The sequence below is a fragment of the Diabrotica virgifera genome, chromosome 8 (assembly GCF_917563875.1).
Source record: "Diabrotica virgifera virgifera chromosome 8, PGI_DIABVI_V3a".
Classification (NCBI taxonomy): domain Eukaryota; kingdom Metazoa; phylum Arthropoda; class Insecta; order Coleoptera; family Chrysomelidae; genus Diabrotica; species Diabrotica virgifera.
In genome coordinates this window covers 74,447,496-74,466,241 of record NC_065450.1, presented here as the reverse complement: position 1 = coordinate 74,466,241, position 18,746 = coordinate 74,447,496, and positions in this window count along the sequence as shown.

Below are 18,746 nucleotides of genomic sequence, written 5' to 3'. Positions count from 1 at the left end.
GGGAAAGTCTAGATTAGAACATGTGAAAAATTAGGACATCAGGAGACAAATGAAAGTACAAAGATCAATTATAGAAGACATCGAAAAACAACAACTAATATGGTACGGACATGTTAGACGTATGGGGGAAGAAAGACTACCCAAAAAGATATTAGAATGGGTACCACCAGAGAAAAGAAAACGAGGACGACCACCAACAACATGGATCCAAGGAATCTCAAAAGCAATGTCAGCAAGAAATCTATCTGAAGAAGACTGGCAGAATAGACAGGCTTGGCGAACGGGAACCCAAAGGCGTATTACGCTGTGAACAGGATATATATATATATATATATATATATATATATATATATATATATATATATACTTGCTACGTCAAAATGATGTTAATTACCAGTGGCGGGCCCAGAATAGGTTTATTAAAATTAGAAAATCAAAATAAAAGGTAAATAAATAAATCAAAAATTAAATAAAATAAACCTATATCTACTATTAGTCACACCTAACCTAGTTGGTCGTCCATTCGAAGTAAGTGACCGAATTTAGATTTCTTCTCTCGAGCTTGTCTACAGCTGTATCGTGTGCCTGCATCCTTCTCCTTACTTTTTAGTTACGCACTCTGTCTAATAAGGAGATTCCAGCACTTCTACGTATGTAGTCCATTTCCACAGCATTAATCCTTCTTCTGGACTCCGCTGTTAATATCCAGACTTCACTTCCATACATTAGCACCGATTTCACAAATGACTTTCCTATTCTTAATTTTGTAGTTCTGGATTATTTTTATCCCACCATACGGAATTCAAGCAACCTATTACCTTCCTACTTTGTTCAACTCACCTTTGGATTTCTTTGTTTCCTAGACCTTCTCTGCTTATTACAGCTCCCAGATATTTGAATTCTTCAACCTGTTTAACTAATGTGTCCTCTTTTATTAGAATTTCAAAGTGGGCGTCGGAATTCACGACTAGATATTCTGTTTTTTCTATATGTATATTTAATCCCCACTTTTTGTAGGCTGAATAAAGGCGGGTTAACATGAATTCCATGCCATACGAATCTTGTGCCAGTACTGCTTGATCGTCAGCAAAGTGAATGTTAAATAGATAGTCATCTCCGATTATGATTCTGATTAGTCCACAACTTATTTTCCATTCTTTTAAAGCGACTTCCAAGTATATGTTAAATAGCAACGGTGACAAGCTACACTTTTGCTTCAGTCCTTTTTCTATTTTTATTCCTTCAGATAGTTGTATGCCAACTTGACATATCCTACATTATCGCTGTATAATGACTTGATAATATGTTTAATAGCCGGAATCACTTTTATTTCAGCAAGGGCATGCCACAACTTGTTTCTAGGGACGGAGTCATATGCCTTTTGCAAGTCTATGAACGCAATGTGGGTTTCTTCATTTACACTCGTCCTTTTCTCTATAAGTTGTTGGATGACAAAAAAGTTGTCCACACATGAGCGTCCCGCCGTACAGCCACTTTGATCTTCACTTATTCCCTCTCTTGTCTCTACGTCTAATCCATTCTTTATTGTTCTGCTAAATAGTCTACTAATAGTACTATTAACACTAAGTCCTCTGTAATCAGACGGATTACTATGTTTCCCCTTTTTGTAGATTGTCGAAATGTAGAAGATTTTCCATTCTCGAGGAAAATATAATTAGTTGCAACTCATTAACTTAGTTAAGCGTTCTATATTTAATCATCTCTGTCATGATTCCTCCTGGGCCTGGAGCCCTGCCGTTTTTCATCGACTTAAGTGCTTTAACTAGTTCTGCCTCTGTTATTGAAAGGCTATCTTCTTCATTGCTTCTATATAAGCAAGTTCAATCTCAAATTAACCCCTTAATTTGTAATCTCACATTATTCTTAACTTCCTTAATTTTTATATTTCACCGTGTATAATTGAAACATATCGAGTAATATTTTAATTATTAAAGTCCAGTGAACTTTCTAAAATCTAAATAAATTGCCAAATCGTGGTATTTCCATTTGAACTTCCTAAGTTTTGCAATAGCTTTATCGATTAAACTGTAGATTGCAAGTTCATGGTTCCTTGTTACCATGCAAGTTATTGATGATTTGTATATTTTAATGAGATTATAAATTAGCCAAAGGGACTATTTTGAGTCGCAGTCTATTATAGAAAGTTACCTGACCAACAACTATAGTGTAATTATCAGTAGCTGTCAATAAAACCATATTCTTACTCCACACGTCAACCATCTATTTAGAAACCATTGTCGATCGAGAAGAATCAGACAAAAGGGCATTAGAAAACAATTCGAACCTGATATTTACATCGAATTGTCCAAGCAACATTAATTATTTTGGTAAATATCAACCACTATTTCATTATAATCCAGTATTCTAATAAAAATTATGAAGTTGGTAGAAATAAATAGGTTTTATAATTAAATGAAATGTTATATTTGTATAACGGACTCCCCTTGTTAAGTAATAATTGCCACTTCGATCTAGTTCATGTGTCGTGACGATTTTTCATTTTATTGTAGAGAAAAATAATTAATACGTTACTATAAAAGCTGCGCTTAAAAAAATAGCTAAGCTATGACTTCAAAAATATTACACAATCATTTCAGAGCTATTTATTTGTTTGTTTAGAGGCCATTAAAGTGTCGGGCCAACAACTGCAAACTTACCAGTTAGATACAATGCATGGATGTGTGCAAGTGAATATTTCATGTACTTATCTGACTTGATGATCTCTACAGTGCAGTTTTCATGAATTTTTCTCTACATAAAAGTATTTTATATAATGCAGATATACGGCCAAAACAGGCAAAACATATTTTTACTTTGATTCGTTGACTTTTTGGGAGATTTGTTTAATATGAAATCACAATATACTATGCAAACAACGTTGTAATATCTAACAATAAAACACTGAAAACGTTTGTTTTCTATACTTCCACAAAATTTATTACAACTCTGTGACTACAGCTGTTTCGACAGAGTGCCTTTCTCAAGTGATTTAGTTTACCATGGGTTTGCCTTTTTAAAGTCTTTAACTATAGAGGTTGAGGAACGGGGAGCTGTTTGTCTCGAGTTGGTCATTCAGAATTACATCTGTATTTTTTAATTTATTAATTTCCATAGATTCTAATAAAGATAGCTTAAGGCCTTTATTTTGAATATGCAGAATTTGAAAATGTTCATTAAAAGAATGATTATGATCTAGAAGGTAAAGTGCGTAGTAGAAGTGTCTCTTTTTCTATTGTTGAAAGCCCTTTGGTGTTCTGCTATCCGTTTGTCAAAGGTTCTGCCAGTTTGACCGATGAAGTTTTCGTATAGTCACCACAAGTTAGTTTGTACACACCACTTTGTAGTTGTTTTTCTTTCGGCTCTTATTGTTCTTAATATATTTGCTTAAGTTGTTGTTAGTTCTGAAAGCTGGTGTTATTTCTTTCTTTTTTATGTATCTGGTTATTTTTGTTGTTATCTTGCCAGTATATGTGAGCAGAAGGTACTGGGTTCTTTCTGTGGTGGTGGAAAGACTAATTTCAGGGCTTTCTTATGAAGTTTTTGGTTTTAAATTATATTAATTGTTTGTTCGTTATAGCCATTGTTTACTGCTATTTGTTATTTTTTGACATGGAAATTTCTGTCAGTCTATAGAGCTCTTGTGCAATTACTACTGAAAATTTAGTGTATTATGTAATAATATCTGACAGTTTTTTTAAAAGTTTATATGACGGAGCTGTATAAAAACAACCACAACCTCTTCAGTTAAAGACTTTAAAAAGGCAAACCCATAATAACCTAAATCACTTGAGAAAGGCACTCTGCTGAAGCAGCTGTAGTCACATAGTTATAATAAATTTTGTGGAAGTATAGAAAACAAACGTTTTCATTGTTTTATTGTTAAATAAAATTAATTTCCATCAAGTAACGGTCGAATCCATCAACATTGTAATAATTTTATGGCGCAGTTGTGTCCTTATAAAGTTATTTTTGAAGAAACTGTATACAAGGGTTTTTGAGATAGTGGTTATACTACAAACTTCAAAGCGTCATAATTCTACACCAGATTTCTAAAAGTAGATATGCATAGACATATTTTAACTCTACAAGAAAAAAAACTGAAAAAATTATCCCTAAAAATATACCATACAGGTATACTCTCTCAATAGACAATAAGAAACACAAATGCACATAATCTGGCCCATAATATCCTCAGGATGGTTCCATGACATCTCGTAACGCGACAGTTCGTAACCGGACAGTTGGTAACGGACAATTAGTAGTTCGTAACGGCGACAGTTCGTAACTATACAAATTCGTAACGGACAATTCGTAACGTCCAAATTGAATTATTCTGTTTATTGTTGTTAACGTGGAAACTAACTGGTATTACAGTTATAAATGGAATTATGTTTATCAATTCAACGAATCAGTATCAGGATAAACAATTTTAAGGCATTTCATATTTCGTGTTTCAGAATATAATAAAAGTATTAAAGTATTACAAGCCATCCCTCTTATCAAATATAACCGTTGATTGAATGCCCCAAAGCTATTACCAATCACAAGGTTTATTATAATAACAGGTAATTATAATCTTTTCTTTACAAAATGTTTATTTAAAAAGTTTGGAATGTCTAAAGACGGTTGTCAGATTAAAGATTTCAGGAATTAAGTACTTCATTATACCTTTGTCTAGGCATATGCAAATTTAAGGAACAATAAGAGGAATAAACTTTTATGAATATTGTTAAAAGTTTGTATGTATTTAAATATTTGTTTGTGTTTAAAGACTTTTAATATACACTGAAATACGAAATATAAAATGTGTTAAACATGTTTATCCCCGTACTGATGCGTTAAATTGATAAACATAATTTCAATTATAACTGTAATAACAGTTAGTTTTCACGTTAACAAAAATAAACAGAATAATTCAATTGGGAAGTATAGTTATGAACTGTCGTCGTTACCAAGTGTCGCCGTTACGAACTGTCGCTGTTACGAATTGTCCGTTACCAACTGTCCGGTTACGAACTGTCGCGTTACGGGGTGTCTGGTCACGCCTCAGGATACCCATGTATATTCTAGAAAAAATAAACACTCACATAGCCATTCAAAAACTAAAATTAACGTGGTTTAAGATTTTTTAAAGTCGTCTCTTTCTGAAGTAATGAACTTATTCCATACTTCTGAAAAATACTGTAGCGGAGTGTAGCGTTTAAATTATAAACCCATTAACAGAACTTATGGCAAATTCGATTCTGTTCGGTTTCATATTGTCGTTATTGCAGCATTTTAGGAGCTCCAATTTAACGTATCAGAATATGTTACCCGGCAAGGTAAAGACAATAGAGCTTGTCATGAGAATGCAATTAGGAATTACTAAAGTTTGTTAACAGGAAAGTTACTTGTTTTAGCTAGGACGCGCTGCACCCGACGCTAATAAAGAAAATAGAATGAAAGTTGCAAAATTTTAGTCACAGTAAAACTTTAGTCGCTTAAATTTAGAGTTTTAGTTTTTCAAAAACAATAAATGCTGTATAAAAGGTATATTTAAAAAACCCTCAAAAGGGCCACATCAATTCACATAACTAGTTTTCGACTGGTTTACCAGTCATCATCAGTGCTTACGTGCAATGTACATGTTAGCCACCAAAATGCTATTTTACAAAAATATGTGGGTCAAAGCCCATTTCAAGTAGTCCGTTAAGGAAACATAAGTATAAAAAGCTACCTTAAGCCTTGATGTTTAAAATATAATTTAGTTTGCCCTAGGTAACATCTGAAATTTGGGTGTGACTTGTTCACATGTTGGAAGTTTGACGGCGACTTGATAAGCAACTTTCGTTCTATAGAGTTTTTTACGTAAGTCAATACTTTTCGAGTTATTTGCTATTGAAAATGTTTACTTTTCGACAAAAAAAGTAGTTGGTAGTAGTTGGCAGATTCGGCCTATTGTTTGCAAAGAGGAACGAAGCATAATCTGTCCAGATTTTAGCTAGTTGTTGTTTAGAGAGTAAAAATTGTTGCAACTGACTATACAGAATTATAAAACTGAAAGTTTAAACACAAAAAACTTTAAAACTCTGACATTTAAGGAAAATATATACACTTTTGTACAGTTTAACAGAAACTTTCTGTATATTAATGAACTCTAGTGTTTCATTCCTGTTTAATTTAGGGTATTGGGTTATACAATTGTTGTTCCTTTTTGCGGAGGTAAAATGCTTCGAGATTATAAGTGACGTTTTGATCGCGTAAATTCTCACTTAAAGTGATTATAAGATAAACGTTTTAGAGAATTATGTGGCAGCAGTAGATATGTAATGCAAGCGCTGACGCCCAAAACTGGGTCAGATTATATGAAACACTAAATTGCATCAGAGTACTTATGAATTGTTTTCGACTGAATTTATTTTGACGTTTCTGTCGTTAATTAGATCCTCTGGTAAATGATATCACCGAAATTTAATTAAATTTGTCCTATATTATCTGAATATAAGAAATACGAGATGGAAACATTATTAACAGTATTGTAATGTTAGAACCTTATTTTCGACTATTTTTCAATAGCTTTCTGTCTGTTATTTATGCCGGACTATGATATACATATACATATCTCTTTCTCTTGCTTCCTTATTGATTTTAGGCAAAATGCCTTTTTAATCTTAATACATCTTCACTTTTCGTGCCCAGGTAATTGTTCATATGTCTCACTAAATAGTTCTTTCAAGCGATAGTCGCCACTCTTTAGTTTTTCCATTCTGTTAATATAGAGCGCTCTATAATCCCGATAGGAGGCTGCGGACCTAAGAGAGATTTAGCGTCCCAGTCTACGCTAGCGCCTGGTTTTTCCTTCACTTCTTACGTCGAGGAAATTAGGCCCAAACCCCAGTATAATCACCAAGCTTCAAATCCCTTCCCTATATCCCTCCCCAGCACTCGTCAACCAGCATGGCAAGTTATGGCTAAGACAACCTAAATTAGTTTTGAAACAACGGAATCTGGTCCCCTTGTGGGTGTTCAATCCCACACCTCTTAGAGGTCAACCTCATGCAATCTATGGGAAGCAAGAACTTAAAATTAAAACATCGAAAACAATATATTGTTTATATTGCTAGTTTCAATGCTACAACCCCAGAATCACCTGAAAGAATGGAAGAAGACTAAAATCAAATGGGGTTTCCTTGTTTTAAGTAAAACGAGACTACCCGGAGAATAATGTACAGTCTGGTCATATGTTCTACCAGTTCCATAAATATAAATGGTTCCATAGATATAATGAATCAAAATTCACTAGAATATTAGAAACTTAATAAGCCAATAGGAAAAAAATTAAAAGTAAACAAAACATCAGGGATAACAATACCAAAAAAATCCAAAATAGAAGCAGTAGTAGCGTAGCAATTATAGCAATTGGCCATCTATGTGGCCAACTATTGGAAATACAGTATTTAAAGGTTTTGGTGTTCCGGACACGGAAATTAATAAGAAAGTAAGTAGCGTAGCAATAGAATGAAGAATAAGTACTAAATAAATATAGGATCTAAAATAAAAGAGATGATTACAGCTAGAGGTCAAAATACTTTGAAAGCTTTAATAATCTTAATGAACAAATATCTCTTTAAAGTGAAAGTTTAAATTCGGCGTTTTTTAGGCATATTTCAAATGCCTCATTTTTGTCGCCCAAAGGTCAAAATCGAAATTTCATCTGATAGGATTTGATTATTAGAACTTAACAACGGAAATTCCATACTGACTGGTCAATGGAAGTAATACATTTTATTGATCTTATGAGACTCTTAAGAAACAAAAATCGCGCAAACATTATTAATTTAACTGCTTTATAAAAACTGAGGTCATGAGGACTGAGTCACTTTATAACAAATGAGTATCGCAGATCGCAGATGTTGTAGAACGTATCACCAGGCTCAAATGGAACTGGGCTGGACACGTCGCCAGGCTGAAAGATTCAAGATGGACACGAAAGCTGATGAAATAGAGACCAAGAGAAGATAAACGAAGTAGAGGAAGGCCGCCTACACGATGGGCAGATGATCTCAGGCGGATTAGTAAAAACTGGCAACAATAAGCACAAAACCGTGAAGTGTGGAAACAATTGGGGGAGACCTATGTCCAGCAGTGGACGTGAATTGGTTGGATGATGATGATAAAAACTGACTTCATTTGCGGCAAGCTGTAAAAAATGCATACGAACGCTGCACTCTTCACATTTAAAACGTATTTTTATTTTTGTCGATGGAACACTCCGATCAAAAGATACCGAATCTTTGCTATCAATAATACAAATTTTCTTTAAAAAATTGATTTTTCTCGTAACTGACATTAAAAATCGTCGCTCGCTTCAAGATAACGATTTATTTTGTAACGGTCCGAAAGTCGTTATTATTTTTGCTCCACCCTGTATAATCAGTCCGTTAATCATGTTTGTGTTTCAGTGTATTGCGTAATTCGTTTCTCACAATGTTGGATTGATTTTGCGTTCTCATGGATATTGATATCTCTTTTATCAGAGGGACCTCGATATGTTTCGTACCGCCAAAAGAATCGGGACTCGTAAATCTTTTACTAATGTATTTTTGGCGACTGTGAGACCGAAATATGATGTTTCGGAGCTGATTTATTTATGCTGTGAATTCCTTTGCAGAGATAGGGGCTCTTGAGTGTGTTTATGTAATACAGCGAGTTTACACGTGCAGTATTGCGAACGTTGCGAAAAAGCCTGGGAGAATCTTGAGCTGAGAGATATAGCTATCAGAATTTCGTTTGGTTTAGTCCTATTTTAGAGAAAGAGTTATTGCCTTTGAGAGCGTGGTTGAAATTTACTTAAATCTTTTCTATTCGTTTTGAAATAAAAGTGGAGATTGACAAATTTTTTAATTGGTAAAACCGGACGTAAGTTGAGTAGGATGGAAAAATGGGGAGAGGGAATGAGTTTTGGGTTGTGAGGGGAGTTCCTAGTATATTCGAGATCAGTTCGGAGTAGTTGAAAAGAGAGATCAGTTCTAGTAGTCTAGAGTAAGAAGCTGGTGCCTTTCCGTCAGCAGGCTCTTTGCCTTGCTGACGGAGAAAATTGTTGATAATAGTTCAAGGGAGATAGTTGTTTGTATTTAGTTCAGTTCAACTTTTTTTTAACAACTTTGCTAAATTTTTATGTGTTGCAATAAAGTAAGAATTGTGTTTAATTATTAGATTTTCTTTACCAATCTCTATCCTTCTTATAAAGTAATCACGCATGAAAGTAGCCTACGGTAAGTACAGATATTTCAAGTAACCGGCATTCTTAGTTTTATATTTTTTTATAAGTAAACATTCAGTTCAACTTTTTTTTAACAACTTTGCTAAATTTTTATGTGTTGCAATAAAGTAAGAATTGTGTTTAATTATTAGATTTTCTTTACCAATCTCTATCCTTCTTATAAAGTAATCACGCATGAAAGTAGCCTACGGTAAGTACAGATATTTCAAGTAACCGGCATTCTTAGTTTTATATTTTTTTATAAGTAAACATATATTATACTTTTTTTTTAATTATGGCGCCCCCGAACAATTATTGAGTTTCAATTTTATTTAACATCTATTAAGAATCCACACCCCTAGGTCTCTGAAGACTTGCTACCGAGGTACATGAAAAAGTTAAGCAGCACCAAGTATATTTTTATATTTTGTTTAATTTGGCATTTAACGTGTCGAGCTCTTCTTCTTTCTAATCTTTTAATGCTACAATTTTACACAGAAAGTGCTAATAAATTCTTGTGCATTCTTGTTCAAAATTAGCTCAGCTATATTTTTTGTTTTAACATGTAGGTAAATTGATGCCCCCCCTTTTGTTAGTGATTCAATATTAAAAATATTTTATTATACTTGATTTAAAAAAGAGATAGACAACTTTTATAAAACGAGGTAGTTTTTAAAGTAAATCCAAATTTACAATTAAACACAAATTATGTGATTCTGCATATCACCTGAAAGTCCGACGGTAAATATAATTTTGCGAAGAGAAAATTGGTTTTCCCTGAATTTGTATTGGTTTAGGTGTGGTATTCCCATCAGTTTAAATTTTTTATTCATATGACACGTACAACAGTGGATCGTATAATTAAAAAAGGACAACATAGATTGTCTGCATACAGATTCAATATATTAAAATATGTATATTTATATGCAAGTACCATTTGCCGAATTTAAATTAGTATTTTAGTGTGAAAATTTAGAGTAGATTGAGTAGAATATGTACTTTTATTTATATTTTCATATTGAAAAAACTTCTCTTAGTTTAAGAGAGTAGGTGCAAATATTTTACGTCTATCCTACTTTTTCTTTCTTTACACGGCAAATTACGTGTAGTAAAATTCTCACTGGTATGAAGATTAGTTGACAATGACATTAAATTAATGATTGCTTTTGAATGTTCTTGGATAACTTACTTGTTTAATCGCTTAAATTATTAATTCAATTAATTAATACGATTATTTTTTCACTATGTATTCAGTGATTGCAATAATGTATATACTATATAATAAAACTAATACTCGAGAAAAGAAAAAAAATTTATTTTTTTTAATAATATATTGTTACTATGGAACGCTTTGATACATTTTGAGAACATCTTTAACAACAAAATACTTGGATCACAAAATATATCCTGGTGTATTATCTGCTTGGATCTTCCATAAACAATAAACAATAAATAAATTTTTGAAGTTATACTTCTTTAGGTGCGATTGAGAGTAAAATTTCATAATTCTGCTCGCATGCGCATACAGACAGTATGGCGTTTAGTTGCTAAAATCTTTCTAGTTATGTATAAATATATCAGTGCAAGAAAAGGTGTGAAAAGAATATATCAGTGTTTTTAGTAAATATATTTATTATAATTTTTGTGTCTTTCGATTTGTCTTCCTCAGGAGTAAGATGAGTATTATTAAAATATTTTATTGTATATTTATTCACCTTGTCTGTTTGTTACTGTGAATTGTCATTAGGTACGTACGAACCGATACAGACACAGTCCTCGTAGCGTATTTGGTATAGCATTTAGTCGAGGCATTGAAGGATTGAAATGTCGATTTTTCGAATGTTTTGTATAAATGTACCTATTTACAAATGTTTCTTCCAAAATTTAGGAATATATTAATTTTATAATACATTTAAGTATGTAGTAATTTTCTTTACAATTTTTATTTGCCTATTTGTTTTTGTTTATACCTAATATCGCCCGTGTGTAGCAAGTGTCTGCGTAGGCTAGCGGTATGTGTATCTAGTTACGGACGTGTTAGTACTTGGTTCGATTCCCCATAAGGAAAATTTTTTGTTTATTATTAATGGTTATTGACATCTTAAAATATTATATGGACTTAAAAATGATTAAAAATAATTAAAATAATTAATCGGGATGTTGCCCAACTATTTACCGAGTTGCAAATTTATAATAATTGCCTATTTCAAAATGCACTTTTGAACTGCATTTTTCTTATGCACAAATGCAATTTCAGATTTCTTATTCATTACATTAGTTCACAAAATTTCTTGACATTATCACGAATCCAACGCACCAAACTGCATTAAAATCCGTCTTACTGCGCCAAAAATCGACAGTAAGGCCTTTTTTGTGCTTCAATGCCTCGACTAATTCGGCCAGAGATCGAAAGGTCTTGAGTTCGAATCCAGCGCAATCCTATACTTTTTTTATTTTTTTGAAAGCGGTAAGCACAAAATTAGTTTGGTGTTTAAAAAAATTAAAACAAACTGTTTAAAGTGTATTTATTTTTAAGAAATCATATAATACAAGTATAACTTCTTACGTGCGTACAAAGTACACATACATTCTTTTTATTAATTTCATGTCTTAAATCAATTATTTATCAAATACATTATCAATATTATTTAATAAACAACTCAAAATATTCCTGAAGCCGTGTGAAATATTTCGTAGCCTTGTTTGTCACTGGCTTGTCACCACATTCTTTTCGACTGAGTGCATTGTATCAGACAAAGATAGGGAGTGTTGGATTTGGAAAATATCACCAAGGACATGGTGTTCATTTTTTTCGAATCCTGAAAAAACTAATAAATATTTTTGAAAAATTTAAACGCAGAATGAAAGACTGCATTATTACCGAGGGTATAAAGTCCCTTAGAATAAACAAAAAGTTTGTTTTGAATGTGATATTTGAAATTAAAAATCACACTAAATTTTCTCTTCTTTTTCACCTCTGTAACTTATTAGAATAAGCATTATAGAAGTTTTCAGAGACTTTCTACGTTCGATAATAACGTAATCTTTCATTCTGCGTTTTTTCAATATTCGAAAAAATGAAGGCATTTAAATAGCATTGGAGCCGAATTTTTGCGCCTATCCCCTTAATGAACATGCATAGCTCGCCATTTTAATTCCACTACACCAAAAATTTTTGTTTCTTCGTTAAGAGTGTAGGTGCAAAATTTCGGGCCCATGCTTTTGCATTCATTTTTTCGAATCCTGAGAAAACTAAGTATTTTTGAAAAATTGAAACGCAGAATGAAAGATTACATTATTACCAATGAGATGGGCAAAAATTCCTGAAAACGTCTATAATGTTTATTTTAATAAGTTACAAGGGTGAAAAGGAAGAGAAAATTGCTATTCTCATCAGATTGGTCACTCCCAATGGCAAAATGTTTCAGTATACACTCTATATCCAGGGGTCACAATTAGATTTCCTGAGGGTCATTTTCGAAAACCTATGGCACTTCCGGGGTCCGGAGTTAACACTACCTGTATGGTTGTTCCAATTCGGTAAACAAATCAGAAGGGTGCAGTGCGAAATTTTTAGGCAGAAATTGTTTTTAACATGTTTTTAATAAATCCAAAAGATTACCTTTTTTGCTCCCGAAAATACACTCACCGGCACAAAATTCCGCCACCCAAAATTTTTGATTAATTTTGACAATTTATAACTTTGTTATTTGTGCTCCGATTTTCAAGATTCTTGCACCAGTTTGTAGGTACATGCATGATACTATAAATAAAGAGATAGTATTTTCCCGTAGCTCAAATACGTCCGAGTTCGCGCATTGATTACGTAACTGGAGACCGGAAGTTGAATTTGAATTCTTGTTAAAGTTAAATGGGATTTGTATGCATTATGTGATGAAATTATTCAATTAGCAAAATAAAATTAAACTTCAATGTATTCGAAAAGAATTTAGTGTCGAGATTCCAGTCAAAATAACTGTCAAAGGTAAAAATATAAAATACAACCGCGAACAATTCAAAGTAATCGGACATTACGAATTTATAGTATCATGGGTACATGTATTGGTATCGTTCGGTATTATTCCGGTAACAAAAAAATTTTGCTTGCAAGGCATTATACAGGAGTGAATGGAAGAGTTGTATTTTGTCCTAACTTTAAAAAATTCTGTGGAAAAATGGAATTGCTGATTTTGTTTCATAGTCCTGTCATATTATTCCCGATGCATCACTAAAATTTTGTTTTTTGAATTATCCGAATATTCTTGTAAGAGCTGTATTATTTTTTGTAAATAAAAACACTGATTGGCTCATAAAATAGAGGTTGGATTCATAAGATTAGAATGGCCCGCATGCAGCCCAGATCTCAATCCTATTGAGCATTTATAAGATGAACTAAAAAAAGCTATATATAGCCCTCCAGAAAATTTGGTACAGTTATGGTCCTGGTAGAGAGATATCGGGTTATTCCCTAGGCAATGATAACACATTTTTATTCGATGCTAAACAGATTGCGAACAGCCGTTGCTGCAAGAGGTGGACATACCCGCTATTGAGTTGTTTTGTTTTGTTGTTAATTTTGTTTTGTTTTGTCATTTTAGTGCGTTTGATATTTTTAATTAAATAAACCTTCAAAGAAATGTTTTTATTTACAGATCTTACAAGAAAAGAGATATTCGGATAATTCAAAAGCCAAAACCTTAGTGATACCTCCAGGATAATATTAAAGGGGTATCAAACAAAATCAGCCCTGCAATTTTTCCACAGAATTTTTTAAAGTTAGGAGAAAAAACAACGTTTTCATTCACCCCCGTATAATGCCATGTAAGCAATTTTTTTTGTTACCGGAATAATAACAAACGATATCAATACATGTACCTACAAACTGATGCAAGAATTTTGAAAATCGGAATACAAATAATAAAGTTATAGATTGTCAAACTTAACCCTCCGTTAGTCGCTATCGGTGTCACACACCGACGACAGAGTTATTCATTCGGGATTTACAAAATAACTGTTTTTTTCTATCGCCACTTTCTGCACCTCTTCCTATCAACTAACCTCGTGTTAGTGTACATTCTTACCTACTTGGGTACAGTTGTGCGAGTTTTATAGCTATTTTCGGTGCAAGACTCCGTTGAGACTAACGGTGTGGTTATTACTTTATTGGCATAACTTGCAGTTCAGGTAAAGATTTAGCATCTTATTATTGCATTTTATCGGTAAGTTTTGGTCAAGTCTTATTTATAGATGTCCTTTGAAGCCGAACAAAAACGTTGGAATGGAATTATGGGAAATGGTTCCTAGCGACGATGAAAATTATTTTGACGATGAGGGAAGTGAAAATGAAAGCGGTTTTTCATTTTATATCTGTTGCTTTTCAATAAAACATTTTCAAAAATATTTTTCAGTCATTCCTATACACAATATAAAATATTTGTACGAATTTTATAGCAAAAACTATTTTTTTTAAATTGTCGGTCTCTGACACCGTAGCGACTCTTGATGCTCCGTTTATCCTAGCGACTAACGGAGGGTTAATCAAAATTTTTGGGTGGCGGAATTTTGTGCTGGTGAGTGTATGGTTTTAGAATTTTTGGGTCATCTTAAACAAATAAGATCTTTTGTCATTTTTCTCAAAACTTGGTAGATTTCAAGTTTTAAGCGATTTATAAATTGAAAAATATGAAAATAAGCATTTTCGAAGCTTGAAAATTCATGTGTACATTATTATTTTTGCGGTTGTTAAGTGCCTAAATTGAAGTTTAAACATCAATTTCAAGATTCTGACGAGTTATCGGGGTTTATTTCAATTTTGACCATTTGTTTTTATTGGCGTATTTAATTAGCACATTGGCAATAATTAATTGAATAAATAAATAACTCATTAAAAAAATATATTAATAATAAATTATAAAATTCTAATAAATGTGGACTATTTGTTGGGCATTTTTTGCATAAGTACGTATAATATGTATAATAAGTGCGACAAAGACGCACCATAAATTGCAATGTGCGGCGACTTAAACGTCGAGTGGACTCGCATAATTAACAATTAGAGAACAACGGTCTATATTGAAGTAAGTCCCGATTACTCGTTAGAATCTTGAAATTGAATTTATAAACTTCAATTTGGGCACTTGGCAACCTGAAAACTAATAATTTACATATGAGTTCTCAAACCTCGAATATGCGTAGGTATTTTCACATTTTTCAGATTTTAAATCGCTTATAGCTCGAAAAACATCAACGGAAAAGATGACACATACTTTTTTTTAATACAATTTTCGAGGCTAAAAGGTAATTTTGAATTTGTATAAAAATATTGTTTTGCCCGGCATCCCGGGCCCCTTCTGATTTGTTTAAGGGGACATTTTTTAACAATAATCCACAAAAAAACCGAATCAGAAAATTTGTCATTCTTTACAAAATAAATTATCAGTGAGAAAAATGACATTTTTTATTATGTACAACCTGCCTGAAGTTTGGAGTGAGTGTGGTGCAACTGATTCTCATTGGGAAGTTGAGATATTCATCTGTTAGCTGAGATCTCTACCGATTTTTAATAAAGTTCATTCTTGATAAAGCGGCTTCGCACACATAAGTTAAGTCAAACATAATATACAATTTCATGGCCAAACATTTTCAAATTTTCCAAACGCTATATTCTGAATTTAATGACGGTCCGCTAATTGGTGACCCCCTGCATAGACTAGTAAGTTCAGTACTCTGCAGTTGTTTTGCTTTATTGTATGTATTTTAATTTAAATCAAGACATAGTTGTTTATATATATATATGTACATTTTTATCTTTTTGTGATTTTTAGCTTGTAGTTTGTAATTGTGAAGACTTTATGTACTGGGCCTGAAGATGAGGCAGAAATTGTAAGCCTCGAAACCGGTTGCCCCATGATTGTGTAACAACTATTAAAAATACAAACTTTAAGATTGCGAGTATTGACCCAATTTCGATATCAAGTGTTTTTGAACAATTTATGTTTAGGCCAAACTCTCTTCCAACTGTGTCAATAGCATTGAAAAGGCATTGTAATCAATTCATGTCATCACTTAAAATAACTGTATCGTCTGCATATCTGATTGTATTTATCAGAATTCCATTAATTTTCACGACCCATTCCAAATTATGCAGTGTTTCTTTAAATATTATATCTGAATATAAATTGAACAACAGTGGGGACAGTATACAACCCTGTCTGACACCTCTTTGTATTTTACATATTTCTGTTGATTTTCCATTTATGCAAGCTGTCGCTGTTTGACGCCAGTTTAACACCTCCCTTCATCGTATAAAATCTCCTTGTATATTAAGAATAAGTAACATTCAATATAATATCTATTAATTTAACTTCCAAGAGATACATCAGATAGTTCGTGCTCGGTAAAGGTTAGCTCAAATGTCGTGACCTTTTTATTGCTTTTTATATTCACCTTGCACTATTTACGTTTTCCACCTGTGACCTATCATGTTACGGTGTGCATTTGTGACATTAGAATGCTGTATTAAAAGTCAAATCAACCTTTTGACTTAAGGGCTATGTAGAACAAAATGTTATCTAACAAAAATAAACTTTTGATGTAGTGGTAATATAAGTAAAGTGGGGGCATGTTCATTAAAGTAAGAAAGTATTTTTAATATGAAAATAAAAATAGAAGTACTAATATGTATAGGTATATACAATACGGTGTAGATAAATAGAATAAATTCGTTATTTCAGGCAAAATTTATCAAATTAATAATCTTAATTTTCAATAACTGCACAAACGGAGAAAACATACCAGAAAATTGGAAAAATGGGTAAATAACTCCAATACACAAAAAGGGTAACAAGGAAGACTGCAAGGATTATCACTATATTACTGTAACCAGCAACTTTAGCAGATTATATGGAAAAACTTTGAAAACTCTAATGAAAATAAATATGCACCTTTAGAGATCGAACAACAAGCAGGATTCTGAGCAGGAAGATCCATCATTGACCACATATTTACGCTCAACCAACTCAACTAAAAAAAGTAGCCAGAGACAGAGAAAATTTCTCTGTCTCTGGCTACTTTTTTACATCTGCTAATACATCTGCTATTCGTCGATCTAACTAAGTCATTTCATACCGTTCCACTGTGTAAATTATGACAAGTCCTGTAAAAATCCCCTATTAATATAACTTTAACAAAAGCAGTGCAAAAATTATTTTTCTTAAAGTTCCCTCTCCTGTCGGAGGTTGGATATCATAATGGCTATGGTCACTTTATTGGCTGCTGCTCTGAATAGTTGTAATGAACTCCAGTTAAACCATTCTCTAAGGTTCCTTAGCCAGGAGATGCGTCTTCTTCCTATGCTTTTTCTTCCTTGGATCCTTCCTTGCATAATAATTCTCAGCAACTCATATTTTTCTCCTCTGGTAATGTGACCCAAATATTCCAGTTTTCTAGTTTTTATACTTTTCATAATTTCTAACTCCTTATTTAAACGTCGTAGCACTTCAACATTGATAATCCTTTAAACCCACTGAATTTTCAATATTCGTCTGTAACACCACATTTCGAACGCTTCTACTCTTCTTATGTGTTGTCTCTTCAATGTCCAAGCTTCCATTCCGTACAGCAATATAGAAAATATATAGCATCTTAGAGCCCTCAATCTGAGAGGCAACTGAAGGTCTTTGTTTGTATGTAAGCAGTGTCTTCATTTTTATAAATGCTTGCCTTGCAGTTTCAATTCGGACGTTAATTTCTTGGCTTTGGTCATTTTTGTCATCAACCCAGGTTCCCAGATATTTGTATGTCTTAACTTTTTCTATTTGGGTTTGCTCTATCATTAACCTTTCATTTCCATGTTCTGTTTTTGAGACAATCATAAATTTAGTTTTTTTCTTGTCTATTTTTAGTCCTTATCGAATGCAATAATCGTTAATTCTATTTACCAATTCTTGTAGCGATTCTAGGGTGTCTGTCATTATAACGGTGTCATCAGCGAATCTTATGTTATTTACTATTCTTCCGTTTATAGAGATTCCATCACTTAGCTCCGCTATCGCTTCCTGAAATATGGCTTCACTGTACAGGTTAAACAGTAGCGGCGACAGAACACAACTCTGTCTTACTCCTCTCTTTATATCAATAACAACACCCAAGCAAACATAAAAATCAACAACAGATTATCGGATATCTCCATGGTGAATAAGCGACTACTGTTTAAAATCTATATAAATGAGGTCTTGAATCAATGGCGGAAAGCATAGCCCCCCATATCCCCTGTAATCCCAAGGCAAGCAAATATTTGCACCTTGCTTAATTTGATGATGGCACTTTTTTGCTGCACTTTTTCCACTATACCATTTATGGATATGTAATTGTGGGTTTGATATATCCATGTCTAGTCTTAAACCCCAAATTTTTTCATGACTGCGTCTGGCTTAAATTATACGATAAGAAAACTATTTGAGTACCTAATTACTTTAATATAATA